Here is a 20249-nt window from a genome sequence, read left to right on the forward strand (position 1 = left end):
ATTGATAAAGAAAAATTGGCCCATTATCACATCGGGTGCTTACAATTGGCCCAAGCCAAGATTCGCCAACAGGAGGACTAAAAACATCAGGGACGTTTTGGTACACACACGTCCTATGAAAAGGTTACCACCGACAATCATCAGAGATGTGAACATGGCCCCAGTGACCGGTCATTACCCCTGTGGGATGTGTGGGGTCTGTAAAGTCACCAGTAACACCAAAACACTGCAACTTACGGAACATCTACTTTGGACTCAACGTCAGCACACAAACTGTAATTCCACACACGTGGTATACCTAATAACTTGCCCGTGTAAATAGCAATATATTGGTATGACCTGCAGGAAGGTCAAAATCCGCATTGGTGAGCACAGAAGCAATGTGAGACTAAAAAAGAATACAACGAAACTTTGCACTCATTTTGTTGAAGCAGGCCATACTTGTGACGATCTCAGATGGACCGTTCTTGAGATGCTCTATGATAAAAACACCAATGCAGAACAAAGTCTGTTCGAAAAGGAACAAAGATGGGTGAACCGTCTTAAAACACATGTGTCGGGAATGAATGATAATATCCCTTGGCACCATTTTTACTGATTCCCAATATATTCCTTTCAACAGAACCACTAATTTCAATATAGAGCACTGTACTGTTCCATCACCTAGTCATTTTTGGGCATATACCCTCTTACTCTGATAACTACCGAGCTAGGTGTAGCACAGCCCACTGAGCCCCGCCCCCTTATTTTGAGCCTGTTTACCCCCTGTTTTATATATTACAAAGAATAGCATAGTCCCGATAGATGTCCTTAGTCTACTTTCCACATACCAACTGGAGATAGAGACTGTAATAGTGACTGTAATTACAGAAGTCTACTTTTACCACTGAGTTTTAACATGGTGTATATCCTGAATTGAAAACCATTAGCCACAGGACCTTTTGCCTGTAAGACTCAGTGCATTAAGCATGTGCCGATTAGCCAGGTTTTATTAATATTACCTATGGTCTATGAATACCTCCATTAATTCATTTCCCACATAAAGGGTTGTCAATACAATACAATTGCACTTTTGGGGATAATAAAGTGCTTTTATTTATTTTATGCCGACCAGATAAACTAACATTAATGCACATACTTTACACACGTAGGCAACACAGTGCTGTAACATGACAATAGTCTTTTTTCCTGTAGAAATATCTTGTCTATGTCCATTGTAGAGCCTTAAGATGAGACGAATTGACCGCGCCCGCTGTTTCCAGGGGCAGAGTCAGCACAGGAAGCATTGAGACTCCACGTGGGTAAGAATGGTACTCCCGAGCCCGTGCAGTAGCAGCATTCAAGTGCCCCACTTAGGTACTTACATGTTGTTCTTAATATTTCCCTCTCTTCAGTCAAATTCATGATTTAAGCGACTCATTGCGCCCTGAAGAGGAGAAATTCTCCCAACATACAGGTATTCTTAATTTCTTATTTTGACCTTCCAAAAACAAACGTTCGTTATGGGCTTTTCAATACATATATGTCGCCACACGCACAAGTGACTAGAGACTTTTATTTAAGTCACCATATGTACAGTTAACCCCATACTAGTCGTTTGAGAGATGTATTTACCACCCTCTATTAGACCCTGGTAAATTATATAAATTATATACATATATGTAACCCGGTAACAACAATGCAATATTTGTTCATCGACAGAGACCCCAAAGTGTTCTAGACATTGTGGTAGCATCGGACTAAATAACATGCATCTTGACACTGTTCTATTCGATGGCAAAACAGATGATATGGTATGATAAAACCAGAGAATATTCACTTTGACACTGCACAACTCCATCGCCAATACAGTGATCAAGCACTATAACGTTCTGCACATGTTGCAGTGTTTCCTTTCAGAGTGAGACCCTAACCCCGTTATCCCCCTCTTCACTGCTCTCCTTAGCTTTAGTGCACCTAGTATCGTGCACAACCACAAAAGAAGCACCTATTTACTATAATATTTGCTTAAGGCTTTGTAAATTACTGAATGTGTTTTTACAAGAAAAATATGCCAAGTTTACTCCCGTATGTGAACAGTATGATGTTTTTGCTCTTGTTCCCAATATGCAGGAATACGAATGTGTGAATCCCTGTATGTATAAGAATACTACACAAGTTGTGTAAGTACCCCTCCCTTTGTTATTGTCCTGACGAAAGCTCTTTAGACCCGGCTGGGCCAACAGGAGCTGAAACATGTCGACCTTTTTATGAAGTCATATATGATAATCCAGTAACTCGATTATCGAATATACCCAATCATTTTACTAACAGTATTCACCTTTTCTAATAAAGCTGTTAATTTGGTGAATAACTGTTTTTTAAATTCACCCTCTCAGTTTGGTTTTCAGACATCATCCCTCTGGAGGTGTCATCATATCTCTGGACACTTCTACTTTCCCCAGAGGTTGCCTCGGGTGAGGCAGGCATATTATCCTTTTGACGACCCAATGACTATGCCATGACGCTAGATGAGGGGCGGAGAAACAAATACACCGCATCGTTACAATCTTGAGCGTCTATGAGGGTTGTCAAAGATAACCAATGGTTATTGTAGATACCAGTGTCCTTTTCTTATTGATTATCAGAATGATTATGCAGTTAGTCAGTCAGGTTTGGGTGGTATCACAGTGTCCTCAAAGAGGCGTAGATCCTTGATTTTCGGGGGCAGAAGACGTGCGTGTTCCATTTTACAAATGAAAGAGACCAGTGGCTGCCATATTTTGGTGAAGCGAGTGTCGCAGGACTGCAAGCGCGCAGTAAAGAGGTCCATAGTCATTGTGTGCCACAGACGTTTGAACCAAATGTTAATAGGGGGGCTCTCTTCTTTTTCCAATACAAGGCAAAGAGTTGTTTAACGGCCCCTAGCATGTGGAGGGCGATATGCCAATCGCTATGGGTGAGGGTGGGCAAATTGTCAGGTTTGAGGCCTAGGAGAATTGTGACTGGGGATTCAGGCAGGCACCACTCTAATATGACTAAGAACCTCTTTCCAGAATAGAGTCAAGAGCGGACAGGCCCACCAAATATGAATTAAATCGCCCAGGGAGCTCAAGCATCTCCAGCACAGCGGAGAAAAAGCGCGGAACATCCTGTGCAGTCGAAAGGGTGTTTAGTAACCCTGTGTCATAATCTTGTATGAGGTTTCCCATTGAGAGACACTTCGATAGACCTTCGGTAAATCCCACCACAGGCGGCTCCACTGGGTGGGTGCAATAGTAGAGAAGGATGCCGACTGCCATTGACGTTGATATGGATGAGGCGCTACCGGCGGGGAATGCTGTAAGACATGATAGGTCCGAGAGATAAGGCCCTTCGAGTCGTCAAAGGAACGCACTAAGCGTTCAAAAGAGGTGAATGCTCAGGTGGCAGCCTGCATTGCGGCAGACGTGGACAACCAATGACAAAGCTGGTCGTACTGAAGCCTGACTCCCTCCGGGAGTCAGAACTCCTCCTTGCATTGAGCAAAGGTTTTGAGTGTGTCTCCTCTGAACAGATCACTGAATTGTTCAGCTGCCACCCTCCAACCTATTACAGAATACCTGCAGGTTAATAGCTGGTGGAAATAGCAAATTTACAGCAATGGGTGTATGGGGGTAGAAAAGGTAGTGAGTCCCTTAGAAATGGCTACCTTGTCCCAGACATCCAACACCGTCTTGGTAGGAAGAGCAATGTAAGCACTATGGGAGCGTGTGATCCGGGGGAGTCAGGGAAGGTCCCAAATGGTTTGTCCAGTTACCCCCCTGTCCATATGGTACCAGACCTTTTTGCTCTCCCTCGCCGTTCACTCAGAGATGAAGCAAAGGTGGGAGGCCCAGTAGTATTCTAGTAGGTTGGGACACGCAAGCCCACCCCTGTCTCAGGGGAGCATTGGAATTTTGTTTGAAAATCGTGGTCTACGCCCGCCCCAGATGAAGTTAGTGATGTTACGCTAAAGACTTTGGATCTGGTGCTGCGGAATGGTGGTAGGGAGACATTGGAATAAATATAATATTTTAGGAAGCACTGACATTTTGACGGCATTTAGGCAGCCCAGACAGGAGAGGGTGAGAGGTTTTCCAACTCTTAGGTCCTCCAAAACTGACCTCCTGCAATCCCGCCAGTTTGTTTGGGACTATGTGGCAAGTAGGGGGGGTCAGTTGAAGTCCCAAGTAGTGAATGGAGTTTGCAGCACATTGATTGAGGACAAGGGATTGTAGTGTAGGAATCTCTGCCCTGGGGATCGTGAGGTTCAGGGCCCAGGACTTCTCGTGGTTAATTTTGAGACCAGATGCCAATTGAAAGGATCGCAAAAAAGAGAGAAGTGCCGGGAGCGAGGTGTGCGGGCAGGATATGGTGAGAATAGGGTCGTCCGCAAAGAGAGCCACTTTGTGTTGTTGCCCTCCGAGGGGGATGAGGTGGACATCAGGAGCTTGTCGAATCCTCATGGCCAGAGGTTCCACTACAAGGGTAAAAAACAGGGTAGAAAGGGGACAGCCCTGCCGCCTGCCCCTGGGTATGGAGATGGGGTTTGTGAGTTGGCCATTAACTCGCACCTGAGCCAGTGGGGAGAGATAGGGGGCCATGATCCTGGCTGTCATGGATGGGCCTAGCCCGATTTTGTGCAGAACAGCTCGGAGGAAAGTCCAGTCCACTCGATCAAATGCTTTTTCCACGTCAAACGATAATAAACATGCCAGTATGTTCCAATGGCGGGCCTTCCCTACAAGGTGAGCAATTCACCGTACATTGTCCGCTCCGTAACGATGCCAGATGAATCCAACCTGGTCTATAAGTCTATAAGTCCGGACAAATGCAGGTCAAGTCGCTTGGCCAATATTTTAGTGAATATTTTAAGTTCTGTGTTCAAGAGGGCTATAGGATGAGAATGAAGAGCAGAAGGTGGGATCCTTGCCCGGTTTTGGAATGAGGGAAATCTCTGCCAGTCCCATAGAGAGGGACGGTCCCTTCGTATCAGTAAATGAGTTAAAAAGTCATAATATATGGGGTTGGAGCTGTGGCAAGAATAAGCTATAGAAGGACAGAGGGAGGCCATCTCCCAAGGGGCAGATCCTTCAGAGCACTCAAAAGCTCTTCTTGAGCAAGGCGTTCCTCCAGCTGTTGAGTGTGAAATGGACTGATTAGAGTCCAGGAGCAGCATAGAGTGCCAAGTAATATGCATGAAAGGCGTTGCGTTTCGCCGCCTCTGTAGTGACCCCCGTGCCATCACCAGTCTGTACATTGGCTATGTGTGCTTTGGCAGCACGCACTCACAGGCGTCTAGCCAGGACCGTACCCACTTTATCCCCCATTCAAAATAGCGCTTCAATGTTACTAGAGCCTGCTCAGCCTTACTAGTTCGAAGGGAGCAAAGTTGGCCTCCGAGGTTTGCTAGTTGTTGTTTGTGAGTAAGTGAGGGGAGCTCTTGATCTTGTCTCTCCAGGTCCTTGATGTCCTTAGAGAGGTTGTGTTCCAGGAGGCGCGCTTCGGGCATCTGTGCAATTGCAAGAACGTGATTTGACCTTGGATCGTGGCCTTGAATGCATCCCACACTACAGGGAAGGGGGTTTCTGGGATGTCATTAGTTGCGAAGTAAGACTCAATGGCCGTTCGCAGGCTTGCCACATCAACTGGGTCCCAAAGAATGCGTGGAGGAAAGAGTCAGCGTGTTTTCGGAGGGGCACAGGCAGACGGATCTCTCAGGAGGAGTTCAAGATGAGCATGATCTGAGACAGAAATGTCGGACATGGAGGCCGAGAGTGATTCGCTGATCAAGGCATGGGAGATAAAAATGTGGTTGATGCCCGAGTATGAGTGGTGCACGTGTGTGTAGTAAGAGTATTCATGTATGTCAGGGGAGTGGTAGTGCCAGGAGTCTAGTCGTCAAAGATCCGATAACTGCCTCCTGAAAGCCGAGGACATAGCCCCTACGAAATACCCTAAATTCCCCCTGCCTGATGCCAGTTCTACAGAGTATCGACACCCCCACCATTTTAGTGGGGCTGTAGCCCAGAATTGATGAGGATATCGAGGGTGGGCCATACAAGAGATTTCAGCCTTAGTGAGGTCGGTCTCCTGGAGGATGATGATGTCTGGATTTTGTTGCAAGACGTAGCGTCATATCTGGTGTTACTTGTTGAGGGAATTAAGTCCCTTAACATTGAGGGACAGGATCTTCAAGCAAGGGGCAGTAGCCATGGTTGTGTCAGGGCCTGAAGCAATCCATTACACCATTGTGAGGAGCAGGGTGTTTTGGCAAGAAAGAAGAGCAGAGAGATTACGCTCCTGTTGAGAGGGTAATATCGGCTTGAGGGATACCCCCACCCACCATAGAAAGGGTTACAGAAAAGGGGAGAGGGAGAGAAAAAAATAAGCAATCAAAATATATAAAACACAACGTTAGCCAACAGGGCCATAGAGTCCTGTGCCAGTCCAGGGACAATCGCGGCCGAAAGGCAAAGGTCATCCCAGAGAAGTCACTCTCCCAGGAGCAGGGGGTTATATCGTCCAAGCTTAGAGCATAACAGCAAGGAGTGCAACCCTGTGCCACCATCCCCTAGAGTGTGGAGCTGGGAGTCTTCCAGCTACAGAGCAGGGCACCGACTCATTATTTCCATGTGTGAGCGGTGTATCAGGGCGGAACAGACAGACAAGCGTGTCCTTTCATTCAGAGTGTGGAGGGGCGAAAGCTAGCAGGTGAACGGCTCTCTTCCATGGATCGAATGTGCTGGATGATGTCTTGCTTGACTTGGGAAGCAGATTGTTCCCCCGGGTGTGAGTGTGAGATTCTCCTGCAGCGCCGTACCTTGGACCAAGTTGGCTTAGCAGGTTCCCAGGTGCGGGAGGGTAGTCTTGTTGGGCTTAATGGTGGCATGATGGAGAGGTGCAGAAGTTGTGCCGCTTCCTGGAAGGATCGCACTATCCGACATTTGAACTCCCATTGAAAAGTTAGCACAAAAGGGTGGCCCCATTGGTACAGAATGTTTAGGCTCTGCAGTTTATCTGTTATTGATTTAAAATCTCAGTATCTGCGCAGCGTGGTAGGTACAAGGTCTTGGAAGACCTGAATGGTAGTGCCTTTGAAGGTAAACTCTGGTCTGGAGTGCGCCTTGAGAATTGCCTCCTTTTCTGTAAAAAAGTGGACCAGAGTCAGGATGTCAGGAACCAGGCCTGTGTGTTTGGGAGGGCCCGAGACTCTGTGTGCCCAGTCTAAGGCCATGGGGAGGCATCATCATCGCCCCAGATGTCATGCAACAGTCTCGCGATAAATGTCATGATGTCTGACCCCTCAGCTCCAGCCGGAATGTCCATAATGCGGAGATTGTTCCGGCAACTCCGGTTTTCCAAATCTTCTTGCTTTAGTTGCTGATATGCTGCTCTTCTAGGGTGGCCATTCGCTGTCAGAGGTGTTCTTGAACCTCCGTCCAGGCCATCCACTCTCTCGCCAAGGTCAGTGACCTATTTTTGGAGTTTCTGGACACAGAAAAGGACCTCGGAACGCAAGGAGCCAATATCAGACTTAAGTTCCAGCATGAATGTGGCTATGAAGGACTGTGTGACCGGCGTTGAGTCTTCCCCCATCAATGACGCCCGTGCACCAGGTGCAGCAGGGCTCGCCTTGTTCCAGAGCGCAACGACTGGGTGAGATGTCCTAGAGTCCTTCCCTGCTTTTGTGCGAGTCATCTCTGCCCTTGAGGCTGAGTGCTCACTGTCCCCTTGTCAGGATGGCAGGGTCAAGCGGGAGAACGTTGAGAGCCGCCCAAGGGTACCTGATGCTCCCCGGCGGTAGGGGCGCAAGCTGTCCCTGGGAGCGCTGTAAGTGGTGAACAGACAGCTATGAGGGAGGAGGATAGGCTAGCAAGATTGCAGGATTGGCGATGTCGTGGAGACCTTATCGTCAGGAATGCCAGTTGCTATAGAGCCAAATTGAGCAAGGGTTGTAAGCGTGTATTCCGCCTTGTATGACAACATCACAACAACGATTATGTCTACAGACACCCCAACTTCATCTGAAGTAGAACTGGGTGAGGAACAACCAATTACTAGTAATCTCAGACCTACAGTAAATTTTTGGGAGGAAGTCCAACAACACCGTCTAGGTATTGCCCAGGACAATCGTACAAGACCTCCCAATCCAGTGACCACGAAGCCCAACACTGTGGGCATACAAACAAGAGCGAGGAAGAAGGAACTCCACAATCAATCAAAATAATATCAGACAATTTGGTGATCAATCTGTCTTCAACTGCTCCCAATAAAACCCAGAATAATATCCTTAACAAAGGACTTTATTTCTGTCCGACAAAAAATTGGGACCTAGTCAAAACAAATGTTGACTTGTTCAAATTCACAAGAAATTTTAAACTGCAATCTTTCGTCACTGAGAATCCTATGAGGCTCCATACAGGAAATCGAGCACAACAAAGTAGTGATCTTACAGCACAGGACATTGAAAGCATTATCTTTCTGGTACATTTATCAACAGATGAGTCTCCAGACAGTCTAGAATCCCTAACAACAACTGCTGAAGATCTAGGGATAGACATCTTCCACTCAAGACCTAACCCCTTGAAAAGGAAATCAAGAGTAACTCCTTCCTTACCAATTGGGAATTCTATAGATATGTTTTTCATAGCGGTTAGTACAGATTTGGATAAAGAATTCAAAAAATTCCAAAACAAACAAAAATACTTATCCAAAAACACCACGACCAAAGAAGCTAAAGCATTGTTTGAACTTAGAGATGAACCCACAATCATAATAAAGGAAGCGGACAAGGCAGGAAACTTGGTTGTTTTGAACACCACTGACTATCTGGAAGAAGCCCATCGTCAATTACGCGATAAAAACTGCTACCTTAAAATTGACCATAATCCCACGAAGGAAATTCAAACTAAATTCCTGCGGCTTTTAAACTTCTGGCTAGAAAAGGGCCTTCTCTCGTTGAATGAAAAACAACTTCTATACATAGAAAAACCAACAACTCCAACCTTCTACCTTCTTCCGAAGGTACACAAACCAGGAAGAATACCCAAAGGCAGGGCGATAATTGCTGGAATCGATTCAATTTGCTCCAATGTTAGGGGCCTTCATAGATGCAGAACTACAACCCCTTATGCGCGACTTACCATCTTTTATTAAAGATACCAAAGAAGTGTTGCAACAATTAGAAAACATCACCTAGCAAGAGGATTATGCTCTAGCTTCTATTGATGTGACCAGTCTTTACACTTCGATAAAACATTCTGATGGGATTGCACCTACTAGAAATGTTTTACAAACAAGATCAATTCACTTAGCAGCTAGGAATACTATGCTACTTGACCTACTTGAATTCTGCCTCCACAACAACTATTTTCTCTTTCATGGAGAGTACTATATCCAACTCCGGGGCACCGCAATGGGGGCCAAATTTGCACCCCCGTATGCCTGCCTTTTGATGGGAGAAGTGGAGAGATATTGGCTAAGGGGAGAAACTATGTCTGACTACACTAGTAAAATCATAGTGTGGGGCAGATATATTGATGGCATTCTGCTCATGTGGCAAAGTCCCAATAATCTATTGAAACAATTCATTAGTTCACTCACACCTAATAGATGGGAATTTTAAATAACTCACACCATCTCTACAACTGAAATTATATTTTTGGATCTTACCATTTACATCGAAAACAACAAATTGCAAACAAAAATACATAGAAAACCGACAAGTGCCAATTCAATACTTCATGCCTCAAGCAGTCATCCTAAGCATACCATAAATAATATTCCGACAGGTGAATATCGACGAGCATGGTTGAACTGTAGCTCCAACAAAGACTACATGGCCAACTCTAATGAAATAACCAACCGTTTGAAAACTCGTGGTTATAATACACAAGCTCTCAGAACAAATCAAAAAAGATACGCAGATACCGACCGACAACAACTATTACACAACAGCCATGCCGGAGAAAGAAAATCGGTGGTACGGTTCTGCACGGAATACAACAATGGTCATCAATATATTCGTAAATCTTTAAACAAAAATTGGCACTTACTAAACGAAAATCCAACCATCTCAGAAGAACTCAATGAGAAACCACAGCTGAGTTTCTCAAGAAGCAGAAACCTAAGCGACATCCTTTGTCCATCTTTTTTGGATATCAAACCTGAAACAAATTCCTTTCTGAGCCAACCACAGGGTTTTTATACCTGTTCAAATTGCTCGGTATGTAAATTGGGTAAATCTAAGACAAAGGAAATGGACATAAACAATCATAAGCACAAAAAAAGGAGTTCATAAATTGTGAGAGCACAAATACAATATATCTGGTTTCCTGTCCTTGCAATCAGCATTAGATTGGGAGCACTACAAGACCTTTAAAAGTTCATATTCAAGAACACTACCGTAATATCCACAAATTTGACATTCGAAAACCAATGGTGGAAAATTTTTTACGGTATTATGAGCATCAACAAAACTTTATCCTTTGTGGGTCTAAAGAAACTAAAACAACACAAAAGAGGTGGCAGCTTGGAAACTCGACTCCGAAAAGAAGAGAGTGCATTAATTATAGGCTATGAGACAGTGGAAAAAGGACTTAACATCGAACATGAATGGCACCACTGGCTCTAAAAAAAACTTAATTTTTCTGTTCTACCTCTTTGCAGCATTCGTAACATAGTTGTTTTTATATGTATGTGTTTGAGCAGACCCAGCAAAATCAACAGTACGCGTAGGGTATGGAAAAATCTTTTGCTGGATGCTGCTGATCAATTTTTTTTGTATTATGAGGGTTCTCCATTAACTATCTAGGACACAAGTTGTTGTCCTTCACAAGTCACAATAATGATTTTAACCCGGAGCATCTTCATGTTCGCCATAAATTGCTAGGCCGATCGCATTTAAGGAATAGCCATGATAAGTTCCTTCTTACTCTCCTAATATTTTTCTTAATAGGAATCAGGAAGTTGCCGGTATTAATTTTGCAGATGTTGATAACATTTCCTCTGACTTGAATTAGGCCCAATCATACTGCTCTATATTAACATTATCGGGTGAACCCCTATGGCAGGGTATAAAATATGATGAGCGGCAGTGCTTAATTTGTGCTGGTGCTTTCCGGTGCTTAGCACCGGCACTTATCTGTCAGGGCCGGGTCTACACAGGATATCAGCTCCTGCCTGCTCACTGACTTCACTTTACACAAGTCTTCCCAGTGTCGGCAAAGAGCTGATAAGCGTTCAGCTATCTTGGGACACTGTCCTAATGGGGAGCAGGTTGGGGTGGGGGTCCCGTCCACCAGCCACTTGCCTGACGCAGACATCCGTACACTGCTCCGAGACGTGCTGCCAGCAGCTGCTTGCTGGACTCAGTTAGGTTAGGTCATAAATAGTTAAAGATTTCTGCTCTCTCAGTCTCAGCTCTGGACAGGCTAGGAGAGCAATGTAACAAATCTGCCCAGCCAGGCTACCGCATATATTCCTGCGGTGCTGCGCGATGACACACTTCTACAATGTTTAATTTACATTATTGCAATTCCCCCCGTGGTGCAGCTCTGGCTGTCACCGTGACGTCACGGGGCCCCCGTCAGGTTGTGTGTTAGGCCGTCGTCACATCCTGTCTATCTGAGCGGGGAGTTCAGTTTTTCAGTTTGTTTAAGGAGGGAGATGGCTGGTTGCTAAATTTGCCACCCTCAAACCATTCATGACTTTCGCAGCTTCCTGCTGCAGCTCGCACCAGCCCGAGCCTGGCTACAGTGTGCTGTCACTTTCTGCACCCTGCCAAATTCAAGTCTTGCCGCAGCCGAGAGACGCAGAGGAAGTAGTCAGTGGCCCGCTGCACCAGTTGTTGCAGGACAGTGTGTCACTGGACGGTCTCGCTCGGCTCTGGACTCATTGAACAGCCTGGACGACTCTCATCCAATTAGGGAACGTGAGTGATAAAAAAAAACGAACTTTTGCATTTACTTTCATTTGCCTTTTTTTGTGCTAAATGTCAATACAGAGACTTTTAAATACTTCCTGCCAGATTCATGTATAGTAACCGAGGGAAAAAAATGATCTACTCTGAATCCCCACAGAGGTCTGGCAGAGACGGGCAGGGGTCATAGCGAGAGCTGGTTTCACTGCTCCCCTCTCGCCCGGGCCCTCCTGCAACCAGCAGCACACGGCCCATTAAGCCAGCCTTTGCAGAGGTGAGCAGCCCTGGAATTTCCGCTTGAATCCTCAAATTAAGTGATTGCCTCTAAAGTAATCTCTTGCTGTATTTCCAAGAGATACGTGTATTTTATATGGGGTGTTTATGTTGTTTCACACTCGTGAGCACACCTCTGATGCACGACAGGGGACTGAGTGTTTACCTCCCCACCCGCGTGCTAAACATACAGACGGCTCGTAATAGCTGGAGGCACGTCTTTGTGAAAAAGGCCTCATTAACCCCACATCGCCGTCTGGAAATCTGCCTATTTTTAGAGTCTGCCTTTGATTGACAGCAGAGTCCCCAGTGTGTGAAAGAGCACGATGGGCACGAATCCTGCCAGAGTGTTCTGCAGCACCTACTTGGGGAACGAGCGGTGACTAATGTAAATATACCCATAAAAACTCTTATTAGCCAATCAGGTCACCCGATGACCTGGGATCTCTACTACCTTACCCTGACCTACTCACTGCTTGTGGGGCATTCTCGGGCTGCTTGAAAACACAAGAGGGAAGATTCGGAGAGATAGAAGGGAATAGAGGAAAAGGGAATGTTGGGAAATTTTGATGTTCTTTTAACAATATGTCATCTTATGTTTACTTTGAAGTGCTGGAGGGGAAAAGAAGTGTAAGGAAGTGTAGGGAAGAGAGGAATGTTCTGGAATATTTGGTAATGAGACATAGGGGTGGCGCCCAAGGTGGCTTTTTCACATTGCCTTTCCTGCACTGCCTAAGGATGATTCAGTATGCAGAATTGTATATATAAGTGTAGCTGTAATTGTGAACACACCCTACGTCAGATGTCATTTACGACATTGGTATACAGTATTACTACACGGGCCCAGAAGAGATATTTGTAAAGCTTCTTCCCTGCCTTGTAATCCCACGACGGGACCACCTAACAGGTGGTCCACCGGAGGAATTATTAATTGCTGATGCTGAAGAGGACACAGAACGGCGCCAGCTGGGCCTCTCCCTGCCTGCAGAAACTAATTTAAGTGTTGCAGCGAACTATTGTATTGTTTTAGTTTAAACGGTAAGTGCTGTGGACTCGTTGACTCAGGTTGGCATGGATGGCAGCCGGGCTAAGAGCACGCAATAATTGAAGTCATTAAGTGCCATTACCAGGCAGAATACAGAACTTCTCGCAGTGAAGACATGCTGCTTAGCTCCGGTGACGTCTCTGCTCAGGCACACACACACTTTCTGAAATTCAAGTTCACTTTTAAGTTGTTATAGGCTTCTCATATTTTATATTACGGTATATTGATTAGTATAGCTCACTAATCACCCAAGAGGGTATCCGGGTGCTTGGGCAGTTGTGTAGGTGTGAGGTACTCGAGGTGCTAATGTGAAGAGCCAGGGCTTCAGCTTCTTGCAGAACTCAAGAAGTGAGGAGGTGGCTCTGATGTGTTAAGACTTGTGGATGTGGGTAGACCCAATAATGGAAGTGGGTGGGGCCATTGAAGGAGGTGGGTGGAGCCGGGGAAGTGGGTGTGGCCGGGGAAGTAGGTGTGGCCAACTAGAAAAATGTTAGCACCTGCACTTAATATTTTACAAATTAAGCACTGATGAGCGGATGGTCCTTGTTGAGTGGATGGTCCTTGTTGGTCCTCATGGAGATTCGAACCCTATTGGCTTTATTGCTATGAGTGTGCCGAGGAGCGGTAACCACCGCTAGTGTAAACTGCCTAGTTTTGAGATCTGAAGCCCTTTCTCCCGCAGTATCTGACATAAAGACAAAGGTACGGGAGTCGGCCAGTTGAATTTAAATATGCTAATTTTACTTTCTCCTCCCTCGTGTTGGCGGCGTAATTCATTTCGTCTTCACGAATGGTCCACTTCCGGGCCAAATAACATTAAGCGCCACATTAATTTTTCATTCTCAAGTAGGTGACTAATATAATTTGACAAACGCCTTTTCAGCTGTTACATTTTTTCATGAATCACTCTAGAGTCTAGACGTTTGTGAATTAGGTTCGGGGTAACACTATGATGTCACTGCTTGCACTCGCTTCGGGGTCACAAGTTCAAACGCGTTATTTAAATGGCTCCGAGATGTAGACGCCAAATACAGCGGATTTACCCGGGGACATCCGAACAGAAATTTGCTGAGTTTTTGAAGTAAGTGTAATCACTTTAAGCCATGCCTTGTACAGTTTTTTTTACTTAAAGAGGACACTGCTCTTAACCGTAGCGGTATCTCCGAAATCGATCTTTCTTGCATGACGGTTTGCCTTTCAGTAATTAACTCGAAATTTGGCTGTGCAAATAAATATCATTGCCTGTGTAAACCTTGACCATGAGAGGTGATACGTCTACCGCTACTATTCTCATTTGGCTCTAACAATGTTGGAGAAATTGTTAGGTGGCACATCACTTTTTAAAGATATAAATCACTGTCTACTTTTCGTGTCTTTAATATGTATTTATACAGTTCAGATAAGCAGTTAGATATCGGGTTTCAAGCTGTGGCTTTTAAACTAGTGATTATACCGAGGAGTTATACACATAGGGTGTCATAAGGAAAGTACGACATAGTAGAAACGTATAAATGGAATGGAACGTCTTTCTATGATTTGACCTACCATGTTTGCTGAGTATATTTGAACAAGCTAACTGGGTAATATCTTTGTTTAGTAGGATAGAGGCCACATTACTCTGTTAAATAGCACTCTCAAATTGTGCAAGAGATTCAATTTGTATCTTTTTTAAACTTTACATGCTGGATGTCCACGATATACAAATAGAAGATTACTCTTTTTTTTCTTGATGCAACAAAATAGTGATGTTCTTTAAATTGTATTCAAGTTGGCTGACGCAATGTATGTATTGACAGTTTCTGATAGGACTACGGATGATGCATGCTACATCATCTGACTTTGTATACAATGCTTTGCTGTCTGACAAAAAGAAAAGCCTACAAAATAGGTAATCCCTGGATCTACTCTGTCACGAATACAAATAAACCTTTGTATGCTGACACATTCTTCATATCTGAGAATGCACCCAAAACCTTTGAGAGTCGCCTTGCAACCAGTCACAAATTAACAGCACTTTTATGTTTGCCAGCATTCGACTTTCCTTCCTGTCGACTTTCTGCAGGCACTGAATGAATTATACTCATATCCTTTTCTGCAGTTCCTGTCTAAAAGTTTAAAAAAAATACTTTTTAAAAATATGTTAATCGAATTTTGGGCTTTTAAATAACTCACTTTTTCTTGCACTTTACGTTGGGTTACATCTTTTGATATGGAATCTTAGAATTCTTGCTCTTTCTAATTGGCTCCTTTTTGACAACACTGGTTGTGGCACTAGGGCTCACATCTCACTTATTTTTCCTTTACTTTTCTTTTCCGTTTTTTGTATTATTAATTGCTCTTCTTTTCAATTAACAGCCTTGAGAAAGCCCTGGCTCTACTCGCCATACAGGGCGAAACACATGTTGGCTGTTCTGTCCTTTGCTGTATGAATCAACTGCACAATGGATGAATGAAAAATGAGCACAAAAGAATAAAAGTTTGAGAAAATTCAAATAAAAAGTAATTTGTTCATGTATACAAGTTGGTGCTGTTGTATCTAAGGAAAATCTACCCATTGATGGGAATGAATACAAAGATTGGGAAAGGAGGAATACACGCTTACAACCCTTGCTCACTTTGTTCTCTAGAGGCTGGAGAGGTCCAGAGCCTTAAGACAACTTTCCTCCAAGTAAAAATAGATTTGGGATTCATATCCAGTCTTGGGATTCCTGGTCCTTATGATCCCCTTTTCATCGCTATACGGCCAAATTGTAGGGGCCGATGCCATTGAGGACCACACTGCGAATGAATTGTATAGATGTTGCTGGGAGTCGAGGACCATTGTTGCTTCACAGTACCAAAAGCAGCAAGCTAGATAGCCATGCTGGGACCACGACACGATGAGGGGTGCAGGGGCCACACCCAGCACCGGTCTCTAGGGATGTAGCGGGTACAAAGAGTATCTCCCCTGTGTGGTGGATGTTAGCGTGTAGGCCTCCTCAGGCCAGGCCCCATCTACCTGTGCTGAGGGCCTCAAGCAATTTTTGTAGCAGGAGTCCAGCAGGAAAGCGGCGTGGGCTGGGCGAGGAGTGATGCAGGTACACGCTGACGCGAAGACCCACCAGGCTGGTGTGCTGCTACTCCCAGGCCAGGTTGTTGCGAGGACACTGTCAGCCCCTCCAAGGACCCGTTTCCGCCAAGCGCCTCTCAATGTCACCACTCAGTCTTGCCAACGGGCGCCGTGGAGGGCCGCCATCTCAGGGACTCATGGTAGCCTCTTTCCGTACCACATCTGCTCCTAGGGTGGGGGGGGGAAGACCCAGGAAGGCGGCTGTCGCAATCAGTGACACCAGGGTGTTCTGTGGGTCTACTACACCCCTGGCATATGTGGGCCCCACAAGGGGCCCGGTGCTCACCTCCGGGTGGGAGACCTGTCTGCTGGGTCGATGAGGCAAAGCGGCTACTCCCAACAGTGGATGGGGGCAAGGACCGCAGTACAAAAGATGGCGGCCGCCACTGCCTGGTCCGGCCATTAAGGACTGGATGTCCGCGTCCCTCATCAGGCTGACCTGGGCCACTGTCCGCACCACTGGAATTCCCCAGCCACTTTGCTGCCCTTGTGATTTATCTGCGAGGCCGGGTGAGGCAGGTAACAGCTCCCAGCGTTGAAGGATCCCCAGGATCACAGTCTTCAAAATGGTGGCCGCCTCCGCCGGGTCTGACCGATGAGGGCCAGAGGTCTGCGTCTCTGCCCCAGGCCGATCCGGACTGCTGCTTGAACTCTTGGAGATGCCCCAACACTCCGCTATCTAGGCACTCCGCTATCTAGGCGCCCCGCTATCTAGGCGCCCCAACCTGTGATCCCAATGGGGTCCCAGCTCCGCGTTACAGGCAGCTGAAGGTGGCGGCTTACAGGAGCTCACACAGCACACATCTCACGCCATTCGCGGCAAGACCACGCCCCCTAGTGTTGTATGTTTTAAAGTGCATTAAAATATGAGTTTCCGATTACTAAAGTAACTCCAATATTGAAAACCATTTTTAAAATGGCTCAAATGAAGAAGCTCAGATTAATTATAGAGACTCAAGTCTAATTATGATAAATTAGTTGTGGGCACCCTGGACGCTTTTCTTACTCGGACAGAGTCAGTTCTCATACATGAGATTGAGCTCACCGAAAGGAGACTTTCTTTAGAACCCCATTGAGCTTCGATTGGAGCTTTTTCATCCAGTCTCCCACCTATTGTCGACCTAGTTGTTGATTGTACCCCTTTGGTGTCTGCTCAACCGCATTCATCCCAAACAAGTGATCAGCTTTTAAATGCAAATAATTTATCCCTCGATCCTTCCCCCTCTCCTAAGATACTCGCCCAACACCAGAGATCTGAGCAGAAAAAGGTGGGGGAGGCCCAAACAAAAAACAGAAGGCGCGTGGCCAGCCGCAAAATAAATCTCATGCCAGTAAGGTGGCCAAAACAAGAGGGAAGTGCTCAGGTAACTAGGGGGACCCAAAAGTCGCTACACCACCAGGCAATTCCTGCCAAATAGGAGATAAGAATAAGGTTTTGACTAACATAAAACAGATGTACAGGGAGTTCGAAGAGTCCATCCTCGCCAAACTGGGTGAAAATATTTTAGTCATGCTAGATCCCCATCTAACTAAGCTGACGGAAATAGACACAAGGTTGTCAAAAATTGAGCAACATCTGTCTCCCCCGGTGTCAACTCAGAGTAAGGATAAGAATGGTCTTCCAACTGAATCTAGATTAGCATCAGTGTATAGCACAAATAAATCCTCTAATGAGGCAGATAGCAGTGATGATATTATAGCACCACCCTCTAATGCCATTGCAAGCAGTCCACATACTACACTTACTAATGCTGCTCATAGCAGGGAACATCAGGGGTGCTGTGATCCAGGTATGCCACAGGGTGGAAATGTTGATCCTAGTAAATTTCTAAACTTACCGCCAGAAGCCACACCATACACCATCATTCTCTCTAATGTGCCAGCTCCTTCCACAGGTGGTTTTGAACATTGGGCATCACTAAAGAACAAAGCGCTCCACCTGTTAAATACTAGAACTGGGTTGGGTGATTGCCTGTTCCAAGAATTTAAAATGATACGTAGAGTCGCTTGGTTAGGGAAAACCCAGAAATCTTTTAGAGGTGACTGCGTGGTGCTTAGTTTTGGGTCCAAACTACTCGTTCAAACAATCCTAGAAAGGGCAGGATCCAGGTTTCTTAGTAAGGATAATATCCCCATTTTGCCTCTGGGGTTTTTCTATCGTGCATTACCACCGCAAATATCAGAAAGGGTTAGCTCAAGGCATATAGTCCAGGCTCGAGGTCCCTATGACCATGTAGTACCTACGTTAAATAGATTTGAGCTCCTCTCTACCTTGGAGGATATTGACTGACTATATTCTGTAGCTAAGTGTAATATGTTCTCTCAGTCATTATTGTAAACGGGAGTGGGAGATGGGCCTTCAGATCTTATTATGCCAGGCAACCCCCTTCAATCCTCGTTAGACAGATTGGGGCCCGAAAACCCAGTGGGCTGGTCCAGGAGGGGTACGGGTAGAGAAAAATATAGGAGCACAACAGACAATTAAATGTGCCAAGTGGTTACTGGGATGGTTACCGACCTATGTGGCGAGCCAGGCTATGGTAAAAACATTTGTGAAGTGGCAGGATCTAAACTTGTCTCTTGGTACATCGCAGGGCTTTTACATAAAACAATCTCTACAGATTGGTCTAATTTTATTGAGATGGCTGACCTATTGTTTTTTCAAGAAACATGGGCTACTGACACAGTATTTCATCAAGGTTATTTAAACTATGCGAAAGTAGTGGAAAAAGGGCAGCGTGGCAGACCCAAGGGGGGATTGACCAATCGGGTCAGACAGAGTGAGCAGTATTCTGTAAAGGAGCTCCATATTGATTCCAGAGACATCCTTATATTAAGGTTATCTAAAGTAAATGTCCCTGATATTTTACTTATTAATGTTTATTCTCGGTCTACAAGGGGGGAAAGCTTCCCCTACTGTAGCCTCTTTAGATATGTTTTTATTAGACCACAGAGCTGATTACAATGTCATAATAGCTAGTGATTTTAACTGTACATTCGAACCTCTGGACAGTCATGATATAAACCTTGGCATAGAAGAGGATGCCCAGTGGTCCACCCCTCCGTTAGATATTCCTGCAATAACAAAATGGTTGTGTGCAGCTCTCCAATTAAAAAATCTTTTGCCTGGAACATGGGGTGAGGGCTGCAAATGGAAGATCTAATTCTGATAAATCAGGCTCCCATACTTTAAGTAATGGACTACGTAATAGTAGAATAGATTTTTTTCTTATTAAATAAGGAGTTTTGGTCCAACCTTGTAGATAAGGCGGTCTGTGAAAGACCCAAGAGTGACCACAACTCTCTTTTGCTCTCCATATTGCCCACGTCATTATTATGTGGAATTAGCCCGGCTCCACGTATCGATTATGTGGAGGCCCAAATGACTAACGACACTAGACGTGTCAAGCGGGCAAACGTGTTCAAAAGTGAAGAGCAATTGAAAGAGATGAGTAGCCTGTTAGTCAATGCTTTAGGCATGTTACAGACCTGTGTTACGCAGGGGGAGCTCAATTATAAAATTGAACAGGTCCACGAGGAATTGTTTTTACAGCAAAAAAGTTTTTTATCATGAAATGTAAGAAACCCAAGACCCAATCAGACTTTAAAGACGCAGCCTGGTACGGCACTTCTTGTCCCCAGGCATATAGAACTTTAGCGGCAGCAATCAGATTAAAAGATAGGGTCAAAATTCGTAAGGCTAGGGTAGACTATAAGAGTGCAATATCATGCCAAAAGGGATTGGGACGAACAGCACTGGGCGGATCTGCTGGAAGCTTCTTTAGGAAGAAATATGAGTGCTTTCTGGCACCTAGTGAGATGGGGTTGTGGTCCTCCTAACAGGGTCCCTCAGAAGTATGTGGAGAAATAGAGTGCTTTCTGGCACCTAGTGAGATGGG

The sequence above is a fragment of the Lissotriton helveticus genome, chromosome 4_1 (genome assembly GCF_964261635.1).
Source record: "Lissotriton helveticus chromosome 4_1, aLisHel1.1, whole genome shotgun sequence".
NCBI lineage: Eukaryota > Metazoa > Chordata > Amphibia > Caudata > Salamandridae > Lissotriton > Lissotriton helveticus.